This window comes from Mchenga conophoros, linkage group LG5 (genome assembly GCF_057382185.1).
Source record: "Mchenga conophoros isolate Kocher_MC1m ecotype Shallow Benthic linkage group LG5, M_conophoros_male_GT1.1, whole genome shotgun sequence".
Lineage (NCBI taxonomy): Eukaryota > Metazoa > Chordata > Actinopteri > Cichliformes > Cichlidae > Mchenga > Mchenga conophoros.
In genome coordinates, this window is record NC_140530.1 from 14865066 (window position 1) to 14879151 (window position 14086).

General features: G+C 44.5%; 1 protein-coding gene across 4 annotated transcripts in view; it reads right to left on the bottom strand.

Annotated features, from left to right (window-relative positions):
• The window catches only part of plxna1b (plexin A1b), a 182985-nt gene extending 169221 nt beyond the window's left edge, over nt 1–13764 (bottom strand). For all 4 annotated transcript variants that reach the window (XM_085273512.1, XM_085273510.1, XM_085273511.1 and 1 more), the window contains exon 1: nt 13619–13764. The gene's annotated coding sequence lies outside the window, so the exon portion shown is untranslated. The remainder of the gene's footprint in view (nt 1–13618) is intronic.
• Between the last annotated feature and the right edge of the window lie 322 nt (nt 13765–14086).

Consider the following 14086-nt stretch of genomic DNA (forward strand, 5'->3'; position numbering starts at 1 on the left):
AAATAAGCTAGTGTACGGGACAACTTTCTAGCTTCAGATATTTAGAGACTTGTGGACACATGGAAACCGCAGCAGAAAGCCAATTCACTAAAAACATGAAGCATATGTGTACCACTGAAAATCCTTTAAGCACAAAAAACTCTGGTAAGCATAGTTCAGTTTTTTTTTAGCTGAATAAAGTCTGTGGATGTACAAAAATGCATCTACATAGACTGGGACAGGCAAAAACAAACAAACATGAGGACAGAGGTAAAAAGAGAATGACCTGAACCTATAGGCTATAAATTCAGCCAGCGCGACACAGAAACCTCTGCGTGTGCGTGTGCGGGGGGGGGGGGTAAGTGACATCTGGGCTGCTAGCCAGCCAGCAGTTGGGCTAGATGTCTCATACCGGCTTACCACTGAGGCTAACACTGATATGGCTACCATGGCCAGTGGTTTCAGCCCTAATTGAACAACAAAAGAAAATCTAAGCCTTAAATTAAAGCATAGCATAGTGAGAATTTCTTCATCTTCCTGTGGCATTAAGTCTGTGTAACTAATGCCAGTGAGACTTTACCTATTCATAAAGATTTCCCATATTCTGCTTCTTTGAAAAAACAAATATCAAATGTAGCTAGTATCATATGATATAAGGAGACGGTTGACCATTTAAAAAATGGAAATAAGGAGTGTGCTCAAAAACAGCGCATGTTATTATGTGAAAATGCAGTGTATATTTTCATTAAGAGAGCTCGACACAGAGACAGACAGCAAGAGAACAGAGAGGCCTGCGCTGTGCCCATCCTCACTCTGGCCCTGTGCCAGGCCTGCTCCAGCAGAGGAAAAGAGAGAAAGGGAGGCTGTTGGGAGCGTGTGCGGATGTGTGTCTGTGTGTCTGTGTGTCTGTGTGTGTGTGTGTGTGTGTGTCTGTCTGTGTGTGAGTGAGAGAGAGAGAGAGAGGGGGCAAACATTCCCCTGGCAGGATCCCAGGGTCCCGACGGAGGGCAGGGTTCAGCCTCTGAAGGAGAGGCTGCGTGCCCGGCAGTCAATTAGCGGCTTGCATTTACACAACAAATGGAGCTCCTACAGTTTCTCTAGCCCCTCACACACATCCACACACACCACTCATGAGTGTATCCACTCAGCGCTCATCAGCACACGCCAACGCAAGGTCATAGAGAAGGGAAGGGAGGGAGAGGGAGAGAGAGAGTGTGTAAAGGAGAGAAAAAGAGGGAGAGAAAGAGAGAGAAAGAGAGAGAGCAAGAGGCCACCTATCTGCTGGAGTGGTACTCCACAAATACTATTGGCTATATCAGAAACACAAGCAGAGACACGGTGAGCACGGAGTAACAAAATCCCTGCAGCCCAACATTGCAGCTGCGATGCAGATGTGAAAACTTGTCCCCAAACCTTCTCTGTCCTTAAGAGATTCCGCAGAAGACAAAGAAAAGGAAGCTCTAAATCACAGCTGAGTGGCCAATGGACAGACTCCAGCTTTTTCAAATGAAATTACTTTCTGCATCTGCCCATTTGGTGTCACACTAAATTTAGGATCTTTTTCAAACAGCGGTTTAAGACGAAGCAACCAACCACTGCTTTCAACCTTGGGCTCCAGAAAATTATCACTTCGATCAACCATTTTCTGACATTTTACGCACTGTGATTAATCGATTCTTGATTTGAGTACTGGAGTGTCGAGAGCGCTGCTTCATCAGCCTCTCATCAGACATTCTAGTGCTAATGCAAGCGAAGAACTCAAATTTGATTTATACTTGGCAATTCGCCTTGTGGATTCCCTACATTGAATTCATTCTTAGGTCTATAGATGCTAATCTTATATATCTGGGATCTGGTTCCATAAATTTGAACAAGTGAATCTGCCCTCATTAAACAAAGTGCGATGAAGCTCTGAAAGAATTGCATTGGTGGAATACTGTGTTTTAGTATGGTATTCTGACATGCTGAAACATCTTTAATCCCTTGCATTGACATACGTTACTGACTTACATGGCCCAAACCACAGCTGTTCTTATCTGTGTCGCATGACACAGTCACATTTCTGCAGAAGCATATGTCACGTGCAGGTTGCGCCATAGTTTTGTACATTCACCACCAAAGCATGATTTAAAGAGTCATGTCAACACTTCTCATTGTTTTCTCTTTACATTCTTTCTCTCTGACAACTTGCGTGTCGAGTGAGCAGAGATCATCCTATTACTGCATATTTTTGCAGCTTTGCAAAGAACTAGAAAAAGAACCGGGGCCGCTGTAGCTCTCATTTGTGTCTTTGCAGCACTGAGTTGTGCAGTGTTTGGAAACTTTCAAAGCAGAAGCAGACAGCATCATGCATCAGAGCACACAAACTGAACCAAAAACAAAAATTTACTTAGCAGGTTGTTAATTTAACTGCAGTGGAAGCAGCCAAATATCAGCTCTGTATAATTAGACACATAATAAAGTTAATGTGAGCCTACTGACCAGCTCAGCAGTCCTCAACTCACTGGAAACAAAAAATTAAATAACAGTGACAGACACAAGTGCACACACTGAAGGGAGACAAGCATTAAAACAGGGCAGGAGTGACTGACGTCCCTTTGAAACATTTAGCTTCACCGGACACCTTGTGGAAAATTGTCATGTCAGGATGACATGAGAACAGAAGCTGAAGTCAATACTCTTGATTCAATAAAGTTGATCAGGCAATACCCCTGTCAGGACCAGGGGAAATTCCTTTCAATCTTTCTTTGTGAATCCACTGTGAACACAAACACACACAATATTCTTGCGCTGGGCAGGCAAAAGGTTACACTACAGGAAGAGGCTTACTGTACTTTAACAACATGAAATTTAATACTGTTAAACTCCTAAAAGAAAAAATATGTTTAGCTTTAATGTATCTTATGTGGACAGCAATGATGGATGTTAACAATAAATGGTGAAACATGAATTAACTGTGCATATCAGTACCTGTACCATAAACTTGATACCGGGGCAGTTGAGGGCGTGAGTGTGGAAACGAGGCTTAAAGACCGGACACAATCAACACTTCTGTCTGTCTTCACTTCCCCTGCTCCTCCCAACCATCTGTCACTCTCACCCATGGACATTCAGGTGAGAACTGCCTCGTCTTCAAACTGTGTATCTGTGTGAAACGGGTACGCTCGGTAGCAAGAGTGGAAGCCGTTAATTGGAGGAAAACAGGGGTCTCCTCTGCTGTTTGGCGTGTACGCGACTCTCCAAACAGACAGGTTGGCTTGCCATTGCGGCATCTTTTTGCCTATCTGCCCTCTACCTACTCCATTCACTAATCTCCTGTCTATAACATCAATCTATCAGGGACAATTATTAGTGAAATGAGACCAGAGGTAAGTGGATGAGAGCTGGCCTGTGGCATACAGCAATCAAACCCCAGCCCATCTCTCTCTGTAGCTCTCTCGTTCTTCCTCTCACCCCCCCTTTCTCTCTCCCTCCAGCTGTGCTCTGAATAGGCCTTTAAATCACCCAGCCTAGGCCCTTTGATTGGTTGACCTCTCTGCATGATTAAACAGCCATTTTCATCACGTCCTCCATAGAAGAGTGACAGAAAGAGAAAGAGGGAGAGAGATGGAGAGACAGACGCCGATAAGGAAGGTGAGCGAGCCCAACCAAATGGGATTTTACCACACTGATGATGACAGACATCTGGATCACACGGGGTGGGGGGCGGGCTGATACTCTACACAGTGATGGCTGGTGTGAATAGCACCTGAAAGTTTAACATATGGCTCCGCTGAATATAGCTGGCAAATTCAGCGGATGACCTATATGACAATAAACTGCCACAATCACCTTTAAACAAAAAAAAGAAAATCGAACATGACACTTTCTAAATACAAAATTTTATTCATTTAAAAGAGTCAGTTTAACGCTCGTCTGAAAGGACCATAATATAATGCGTGAGATAAGATATCAGACGGTCATAGTTACCACTGCTGTGCACAGTGTCCACAATGATTTACTAAAAGCACTGTTCTAACAGTGGGAGAGTTTAATTTCCTCCTCTTCCCTGAAAACAAACCCTTTCGTCCGATAAAGTCACCACCCCCTCATAACATCTGTTTGGCTTCCGAATAGAAAAAAGAAGAGAAAAAAAAAGCCGCAAAGCCAGTGTGGCGGGGTGGCACAAGCAACAGCAGCTGTTCCAGTGCTGTGTTCAGACTTTAATTAAAGTTTGAATCAGCTCCTCTCTATTTTTTGTCATCCTTCTTTCCCACCACTCTCTTCTCTTCCTTGCCCTGCTTTGAATACAAAAGCTGCTCACTGCAGCAATATTATTTAGTATTTTTCGGTGCGAGCCGTCTTGTTGCTGTTCCGAGTTAGTTAGCGCTGCCAAGTTCCCTCCCTTATTCCTCGGCTGTCTTATTCTTTTCCCTCAGCTCTTTCTGGCCGAGGTGCAGGCTCTGGCGTCGTTTTGTTCAGATTCTTAATATCCCGCCCTTTCACAAATCTAAACACTTTTATGTTGATGCAGCTACAAGCAGACTGGGAGATGGGTTACTTTTGAAAATGTGTCTGTGCTGTGGCCAAGTTTCACTGCGGCAGTGATTGTTGAGGGGAGAATGAGGTGTGTCTAACTGGAAAAAAAAGAAAGAAAGAAAAACTAAAAACAGCTTGTTCCTTAAAATGTCTTCATGAGATGTGTGCCAGTGACTAAAAGATGCTCCAACTTGATGATAACTTGGGTTTGGAAAAAGCTACAAATTTCAGACATGTCCATTTTAAATGTAACCACTGGTTTTGGTTATTGGTCATTCCATTGTTTTTGAGCTAACATTTGGTATTGCCTGAAGTGCCAGTTAGACAAATACGATTTGTCATGTGTCAGAGGACACGCAGAGTACGTCTGCAAGTGCACCAGAGGCCATGTCAAGCTGATCCCGAGAACCAAACAAGGTCACACTCTGAAAACAATGAAGAGCTGAGCTGATCAACCAGAACAGCCGCATTCCTTCACATGCAATGGAAACCAAGGAAATCTTGGTGAGGCAGAGGGAGGACAGTCTCGAGAGAAAAGACTGAGTGAAAGGAAGCAACTCCTCCCAGCTCAAGCACATCACCAGGCACAAGCTCCACACCCCATTTCATTTGAAACGGAATGGTATCGCTGATGCATTCCTTCGTGTTTGCTGGCTGTTTCGTCACATGCTCTGCCTCATTATCCAGCCTAGAAAATCTAGAAGCTGAAAAAAAACAGACTCACTGAAGCAAAGATGTTCCTTGCTACTCTACGCCTCTTTATGTGGGGCCAGGCAAGCTGCTGACCAATGCAACAACTGCTGGAAGAAGAGGTCAGAGGTGACCAAGCGCAACTGAAGACATCATGGGATAGCAATGTGTGGCTCACATCCAGACCCATCTATATGCCCCTCCCCATAATGCAGTAGCAGACCAGAGGTTCACCCCAGAATGGGCAAAAAGCAACAACAGAGCACTGGCAATAAAACCTCCATGGCTCTACTCCACCTTCAAAGTACAGATCATTGTAACATTTGACCTCTCTTTTCCCACCCCTCCTCAAAGTTTGGAGCCCTGCTCCTCCTCCTGCTCTTCTTCTATTTCTGGCTACAACCTGCACCCCACCCCCTTCCTGGCGGTCCGCCATTGTCTGGCCTGGAGCACTTATTCCCAGTGTGCCCCTGTCGGTTTGCTTTTTCTCTGCAGGTGGTCGAGGACAGAGAGACAACTTAAAAGAACCCCCAGGATTTGTGCCGTTATTACATGGAGGCAACACAGGTCTGCTAAAAGAATTGGACTGAGCAGTCACCAGTGTTCTGCACACCATGCTGTCTGTGGTTTTCTCCTTAACAAGGTATGTAAGGTAGAAAAGAGAGGGGAATGAGATTTTATAGTCCTCAAGCACATGGTTCCACTGACAGAAGAGAAGCAAAACAAAGTATTTCTGCAGCATCCCGAAAACTTTCCTCTGAAGCTGTGAAATGCTAGGAACGTGATCTAAGGTGCACAGTGTGCATCAAGCTTCGAGTACAGTATAGTTCAAAAGTGAAAAATACTACGCAAAAGAAAAATATGAAAACAACATTTTTCCACTGAGTGAGCTCATAAAATACACGTGTCTCATATCTGCATAACTCTGCAGCAGGTGAGCGTCGTATTACGGGGTAACCGTAGTCCCTGTGAAATCAGAAAAGTCCCATGTACATGTGTCTATAGTCGACATGCTATGCAGTGGCACAATCCCAACATACAATAGAGGCCAGACTCAGTGGGCTACTCATCACTTCTCCCTCTTTAACCCTTTGTGAAGGGTACAAAGAAAGCTGACAAAGAGGCTGTGGAAATAAAAAAGGAGTGAAGAAGGAGGAGGTGTAGGATATTCTATGCTGCTTCTTCACCATTTTAAGAGGAGTTTCAGGCTACATTTTCTATGTGACAAGTCAACTTCACCATAAGCACAGGGACATGAATATCGGGAAACCATTTCTTAGACAGACACATAACATTGTGATTAGGCGTGTGGAGTAAGTGGCCTGGTTTCAACTACAAACAGGGCTATTTACTGTAAAAGGTTTGCACTTTTATTTATGTTCCAGTTTTCTTTTAAAAATAATTTCAGTGGTTCTTTTGGAGTGCTGTTTTAACAGAAATCATTTTTCATCTGGGCTAGAGTTTCAAGAGAAGCAATACTGCTTTTAACCATAGCTTAAAAAAATTGAGCTTGTCCCAAAACCTGACAGGTCCCACTTGGCCCTGTTTTAGAAAATTGGCTACTGGGAGTTAAACGTGGAGAGGTGAGAAGCTGGGAAGCGCTCCAAAGTGATTTAGGCTAAAGCTACTCAAAACCTACCCTTCTTTTTGCAGCTGAAGTGGGATAGCATAGCGGATTTAAGAAGGCTAACTGCTTTTTCTGTTATGTTGAAAGAGCAAAATGTTTTTTTCTTTTTTTCTCTGTCCCCATGATTGACTGGTTTTCTGCAAAGAGTCTGCCCTCTCCAAACACACACACAGACAAACACACACACACACCAAGCTAGCCAAAAGCACCAGCCGACATCTAATGAGTGCCAAGCACTCAGGGGAAAAAATTACTGGTAAACAAAATGAATAAATGAGCACTTATCTCCATCTGGTAAACACACATGCAGGTGCTGACATCAGAGTGTATGGTTTATGAGGCATAGCATGCGTGTCTGTGTGTGTCACACAAACCTGAACCTGAACGCAACTAAGGGACTAGAGAGAGGGTACATTTACCTGTGTCCTACATGGATATGCACACATTTCTTCAATGCCCACCGCTGCCTCGGGGGCACAGTCACCAAACTGCTGACCTCTGTGGAATGAGTTGTCCTTCCTTCCGCTAACATGGAGGTTACTGCTAGTCCCAACACAGACACAATAAAGAGCCCAGACAGGCATCTAGCTGATTTACAGGCTAGCCCACAGCCATGTGGCTCTTTTCAAAAGCCTTCCTTCTATTAGGTCTTATTTACATGGCTGGGGAGTACAGACCATTTGAATTATTTAAGATTCCCCTTGGTAAACACAACAGAAACCAGGAGGGGTGTGTGTGTTAAGCAAGTAGAAGGATGCAAGACAGCAATAACGACACAGCAGATACTATGACTGAGATGGATGAAAAAGAAGTACGCAATTATGAGTTACTGCACCATTACATTAATCAAAACATTCAATAACTACATGCCAGTGAAAACTCTTCACCATTTCATCTCCTTTACAACAGTGGAGAGTTACCTTACATTAAACCAGAGGTCTTTTCACTTTCACGTGCACAAATATGTTAAGATACAGTGTGCACATCAACGATGTGCTGCTTATCTCAATGCAAATACATGCACAGGCACACACCCACAGTGCACTGCCTCCTCTCTCACACAGTGGTTCTCATTAACAAGCCAAACATGCCTGAAGAGGCAGACAGACTCTAGTGAGCACAGTAAACAACCAGTAGGCTCCCTCATCTAAACTGAGACTATCTCAGCATCCGCAAGACACAATTTCTGCCACTTATACTGACAGGCTCCAGATAGAAGCCATTCAAAGGTTAGAATTTTGCCCTATAAACTAGGGAAATTGGTTGTTCCTGCTAAGAGTAAATTTAGGAAGGCAGACACTAGGGGTATGTGGGATACCCTCTATGTCTGTGACTTAATTCTCAGTTCTAACATACTGTTCATAAAAGAAAAAGAAAAAAATTTGAGATTCACATTAAGTAACAATAACTATGATTCTAGGAAGCCTCACTTCACAGATGCTAATCCAGGAAAATATTAAGTGCAACTCAACCTGTCAGATGCACACCTCATCAATAAAATTATTAAACAATATAGATGACATGGGATGAGATTACAGGAAGGAATGATGATTTCCAGATCAATACCAGACTCGCTCTCTTTTTATAAGAGAAAAAGCAACAAGAGAAACCTTTTTTCTTTTCCTTTTTTTGGTCCGTCTGCAACAATCAGACCCAAGCTGCCCGTCTGAGTCAGTGTCTGATGGGGGAAGACAGACTGCTGACAAGAGCATTAGCCTGCCAGGTAGGAAGCCTCATATGCTGAGGTTGTGCCCACTAGCTGCAGGTGTAGTGGGATTCTAGACAAGGCCACTAGGTCAGAAGTGGAACGAGCTTAATTCTGCATCGCTGGGACCTTCGGAATGACTGTAACTCAATCCAAGTAGTGACATGCTGGGGGTCAAGGGTCAAATACAGCCAATGACACTGGTTCGCTTTGGTTGGGATGAGTCTTTCCCACAAATGAAATGAGGGATTGTCAATTTGACTTTCTTGGAAAATAAACTCATCGCAATATTGTCCTCGAGAAATGTGAGTATGCACATAACAGTGAACGACAAAATTTCTTCTTGCCCTACTTAAGTCAGTCTTGTCCCTCTGCCTTGCATTGTAAGCAAACCAACCAACAAATCTTTGAACAATAAAGGGAGCCATGTAAACTCTGTTCCCCAACATGCAGCACAGACTAACACTGGAGCTTCTTTCAATTTGCAGCCAGATTAGCAGGAGTGGTTTTGATACTGTCAGAACGGCAGAGATTTTTCTATTCCGAGTTGTCTTGAGTGAGTGGCCTTTTCAGTGCCTGCTTCAAAAAGCATCCCTGTACCCGAGCAGCTGTCACTTTCAGCAGGCACTGAGGAAGACGGAAGCGGGGGAGGGGTCCTTTGAAGAAACAGTTAAAAGTGAGCGATAAAAATAAACTGGGAGAGAGGAGAAAATTAATTATACATAACAGACAGTTCACTTGGATGAGCACGGTGGAGAAACTAAAGCTGCCTTCCTCAAAGAAAGAAAAAAGCCATTTTCAGACTGCAGACATTTCTGCTCTGCTCACAGTGGTCATATTGAATCAGCTATACTATAGTAAGGCATGCAACAAGGATTTTGGGTTTTTAATGGTCAGAGCATCAAACAGTACAGCCTGAGCCCTCATTTAAATTCCACAACCACTCACTTTATGCATCCTTTCTAGTTCAGCCAGTTTCCCCGAGACCAAAATAAAGCTGTCACACCTGATCACCCCCCTCCCACACCCCCCCTTTTTTTTTGCAAAAACTTTGATGAAGCTTGCAGATAGCTCAGTCTACCTTTAAATTTGCCTCTGATTGGCACTGATGAGGGTTTATGCTGCCGGCTCACCTGCAAACTCACCTCTTGATATGATTCGTAATGCACCAGCACTTTGTAGTTCAACACCGCCCACTGACTCTCAATCCCAGCTTCTTATTTGGGCCAAATGGAGGTCATTCCTATTTGAGCAGTCAGTCAAGACAGGCCCGCCAGGTATTGGCGAGTGAATTTATTTCATATTAAGGCTTGTCGGCTGGATAGGTGTTAGCACCATGAGAGCTGTGAGTGTGTGTGTGTGCACAGCATGGCCTTCGGGTAGAGCCCTACTGCTGGACCCTCTTTCGTGCTTTTTAATATTGCTGTTGCTGAGTGGCTCCTCACCTCAGGGCATCACAGAAACCCTGGAGAGCCTAAGTAAAATACTGATGGAAAGACAGGAAGGGAAAGGCTCAGAAAGAGATATAGGGAGGTGACCGACGGAGAGGCTGGGCAGGACGTGACGGAAGCAAAGAAGGAAGAAAAGATCAAGACGTGCAACGAAATAAATAAATAAATAAATAAACACTAGTTTAACAGAACCCAGCAGGCAACATACCTCTCTGCCTAACCTCTTTAGCAAGACTGACACAAATGAAAACTCATGTAATAAAAACATGCCATCTCCACCGGCTGTGATATGAAAGCAGATATTGCATTACAACATCGCTGAGCCAAAAAAGCCCTCAGTCACACATGGGGGGGGGGGGGGGTGGGGCAGAGTTAACACTACTGTGTACGTGACACTCTCTGACATAACCACTGTTTCAGTTCAAGAGGGGATCCCGTTTCAGTTAGTAGTAAACGCTTCTTCACTGAGCCAAAGGGGCATCAATGGACAGGCACTGGCAAACAATGAAGACTAGCCATCTCGTAAATGAAACATAGTGAGGAGCCAGTTGTGAAACAGACAGAGAAGCCTGGCCTGGCCTGCTAGTCCAGTCTCTCTCTAGGAGGAGGAGGAAAAGGGAGACCAGAGGAGAGGAGAATCGGCATGCAACCTGACAAGGTGTAACTTTGCTGGAGAAGAGGGAAAGTGTTCGATTTGGGGGGTGTCGGTGGCAAGAACGGACTAGGAAAGGAAGTCTGAGTGGCAGCATGAGGCTGGAGCCAGGAAGAGCAGCAGAAAAGTGGAGGCAGAGAGTAGGAAATGCCTAAAAGTTGAGGATGTTACACTGGTCAAACATTGAGGAACACCGGAAAAGGACCTGGATTCTGCAGTGTAGCAACACACAGACTACAAAACTGTGAGTGCAAACACAGTGCATATATCTTCCCACTGCATGAAAGCCATGAATCATAGTGCAGCATACCCTCAAGAATACAGTTACACTGTGAAAGTCCTTTCCCATATATAAACAATTTCCTTAACCCAGTGAAGTAGTTTTTCACTCCAGCTGAGAAAGTCCCATGTGTGTCTGCAGGAATTTATTTCAAATCCTTGTTTTTATTTCCTTTTCTAAAATCCTCTATCAATATAAGCAGTAAAGCAAAAATATATCAAGCTCAGTCTTACAGCATGCCAAGATGCAATTCAGTCCTCACTTTAGCGCAACCCCTCTGCTTCGTCATCCATCTACAATCTAATTAGACCTTAAATATGCCGCTCACTGAAACGTCCGGAGCAATGCGACGTGGGGGGAGCCACACAAAGGCCGGACCAGAGGGGTGCAAAGAGCACATGTCAGCTCGAATTCCAAAGTTTGGACATCACAGATTTACTCTTCACAGCGGCAAACGGCAGCAGGCAGACTGGACAGGGCAGACTTTGAAAATTCACGACACTGCTGCTCTATTGTGGGGCAGATCTGTATCATAATTAGGGAAGATTGAGGGAAATTGCTTGTAATTTTCTGGCTGGGTTGCCAGCTTTCATGTTAATGCCGTACAAGATGACATTTGGACTAGTGGGACTTTTTGAAACAACAAAGAAACAATCACGTAGGTGAGATCCTCCCATTTCTCATAGATTAGGGTCAAAACAGGCAGTTGTTTGGGCATGTCTAAACATGCACATGTGTAATCATGAGCATATTATTATATCCATAATCACTTGAAGATTTTTTTTGTCACTAGGAGAACTACACTGAGCTTTTTGTCATTTCAAGCCCCGTCGCTGCTAAATAAGAAAAAGGTCATTGTTTGCACACAAAAAAAGTCAATGATGCCTTTGGTTCCTCTCTGTCAGTCACACGCTGGTGTGAATAATGCCAGTTTTGATTTTGACATGTTCAGTATGCTTGTGTTGTGCAGCTGGTGAGATGTCCCTGGTCCTGTGGTTAAGTGATTTAAAGCCTTGTGTCTAGGCACCACCTCTTAAACAAACACTCATGTCATGGTTGAAATCCCACAGTATTTACATGTGAATGCATGTCATTTCATTGAACTGTCAATAACAAACTGTTGCTTCCCCTATCTCAGGCCAAACAGGGTCACACCACCTCTAATACAGAATTATGCCATCATCACACACAAACCGCCTCTGTCTATTCCAGGGGGTGCCACATGTAGTAAAATCGTCCGACGGGTGCCACGATGTGCAGATGATACACCCACGCGCAAATATTTAAGGAACACAGATGTGACTTTTCTCATTAACCCCCAGTCTTGCACCCCACCACCCCGAAAAAAGGTTCAAATTATCTCTAAGCCTTTACTCATCTAATATGATTCATGAATGCATGTTTAAAACGGGCTCCAAATGAATTCATGCTGCGTGCGGGGGTCGGGGTGGGTAGACTAATTTGGTTAACCAGGATTTGATTAAAAAATAGAACTGAGGAGAATCCGATAGAGCAATGAGAGCATTTTCAATAGCTGACAACCGATGCGCACTCAAACACACCCACAGACAGCCCTCACCACTCCATCCCTGCTCAGAAGAGAGGAATTCAATTGCCGTCGAATAACAAAGCTCGCAAATTGCCACAAACTGGTTTGCAGATTAATGGCCCAATCACATCACGCCGACATACAATTTCTAATTATTTTAAAGCTAATACGGGAATCGCTTTATTTATTTGTTTATTTTTTAGAAGGGTGGGGGGGGGGGGGGGTACTACCTTGTTCCCTAGAGAAATCTAACACAACTCCTCCCTTAGGTCCATTTATTAAAGCCGGGGCAGTCAAACATAAAAAAAACAATAAATAAATAAAAATAATAATAATAATAAAACGTTTAAGGCCAGGCAGACTCTTCAGACTCCCCCCGATTATTTACCCAGGCGACAGTGAGTGTCAGCTCCTTGAATACCTGTAATTATGTATGGTGGTGGCATTCCTCCTCCGAGGCAATGCAACCGCCCGGCGCACTCTGAGCCAGATTAGGCTGCGAGCTGGTCCGCGTTAGCCCGGTGCCGGTAGTTTGCTTCCCCCCCTCCTCCTTTTCCCATTCTCCCAAAAACTCTTATTTTTAATTCAACAGCCGTGCTTCAAGCAGAGAAAAACTCAACACACTGCACCAAAACCCGCGGATACTTAAAAAAAAAAAAACCGCAACCATCCCCTTTTTTCTCTCAAAGCACCAGGTGTTCAGCGCGAGGCAATAGAGTAATAGAGTTAGCTAAAGCGGCGCGCGAGCTCAAAATATCCGCAGTTTTAACAGTTTGTGTGTGTCTGTGTGTGCGCTTCTGTGTTTCCAATCCGGCTGGTGGTCACACCGGGGCGCACATTCAACACAGCGCAACACAGAAACGCAAGTCTACACACACCAGCGCACACCTAAATAAGTAGATATCTCTCTACAGGTCCTCCGTCCGCACGGCTTTCCACGGCTGCCTTTGGTCGGAGCCACAAGCCTCCACCTTTCTCCCCGGCAAACTCGTGGAGAAACCACACAGCGCGAGCTGGGAAGACGTTGGGGAAAAGAGACGAAACACAACCCCAAACTCACCACACGGTGTCAATACAGAAGGGGGGGAATGTAAGCGCAATATTTCCACCAAAAACTGCTCCTTCCACGCGAAAAGAGCCCTGCTCCAGAGTTTTCGCGGTACTTACAGGTTCAAGTGATCCTTGGGGTAGATATCCTCGCCATGGTTTTAAATTCCAAAACTTGTGGACATTTCCACACTGGTCACAGAGCGGGTCTGCTCTCTCTCCGGCGGCTCCCTGCGTGTGAATGGAGCGGAGAGGAGAGGAATGCAGCTCCGGCTCCAGGAGTAGGAGGGAGGGAGGGAGAGAGGGAGGGAGGGAGGGAGGGAGGAGGTGCTCTGCCGCCGCTGTCCCTGCTGATGCTGCAGTACCCAAACAAACCCATAGAGGGCTTCCACTGCTTTATAATGTGAAGGCTGGGGAGACCTTTACATTACATTCATAATTTGGCCAAGCTTAGCTTCCACACGTGCAAAACTATTTTTTTCACGTTTTTAATTGAATTGTAATTATGAACTATTATGTTCGTACACTGTTAATTATCTGGCTTTCTGTATTTCCTCCTTCTCAGTTGTAGGTAATTATGTAGTGGCA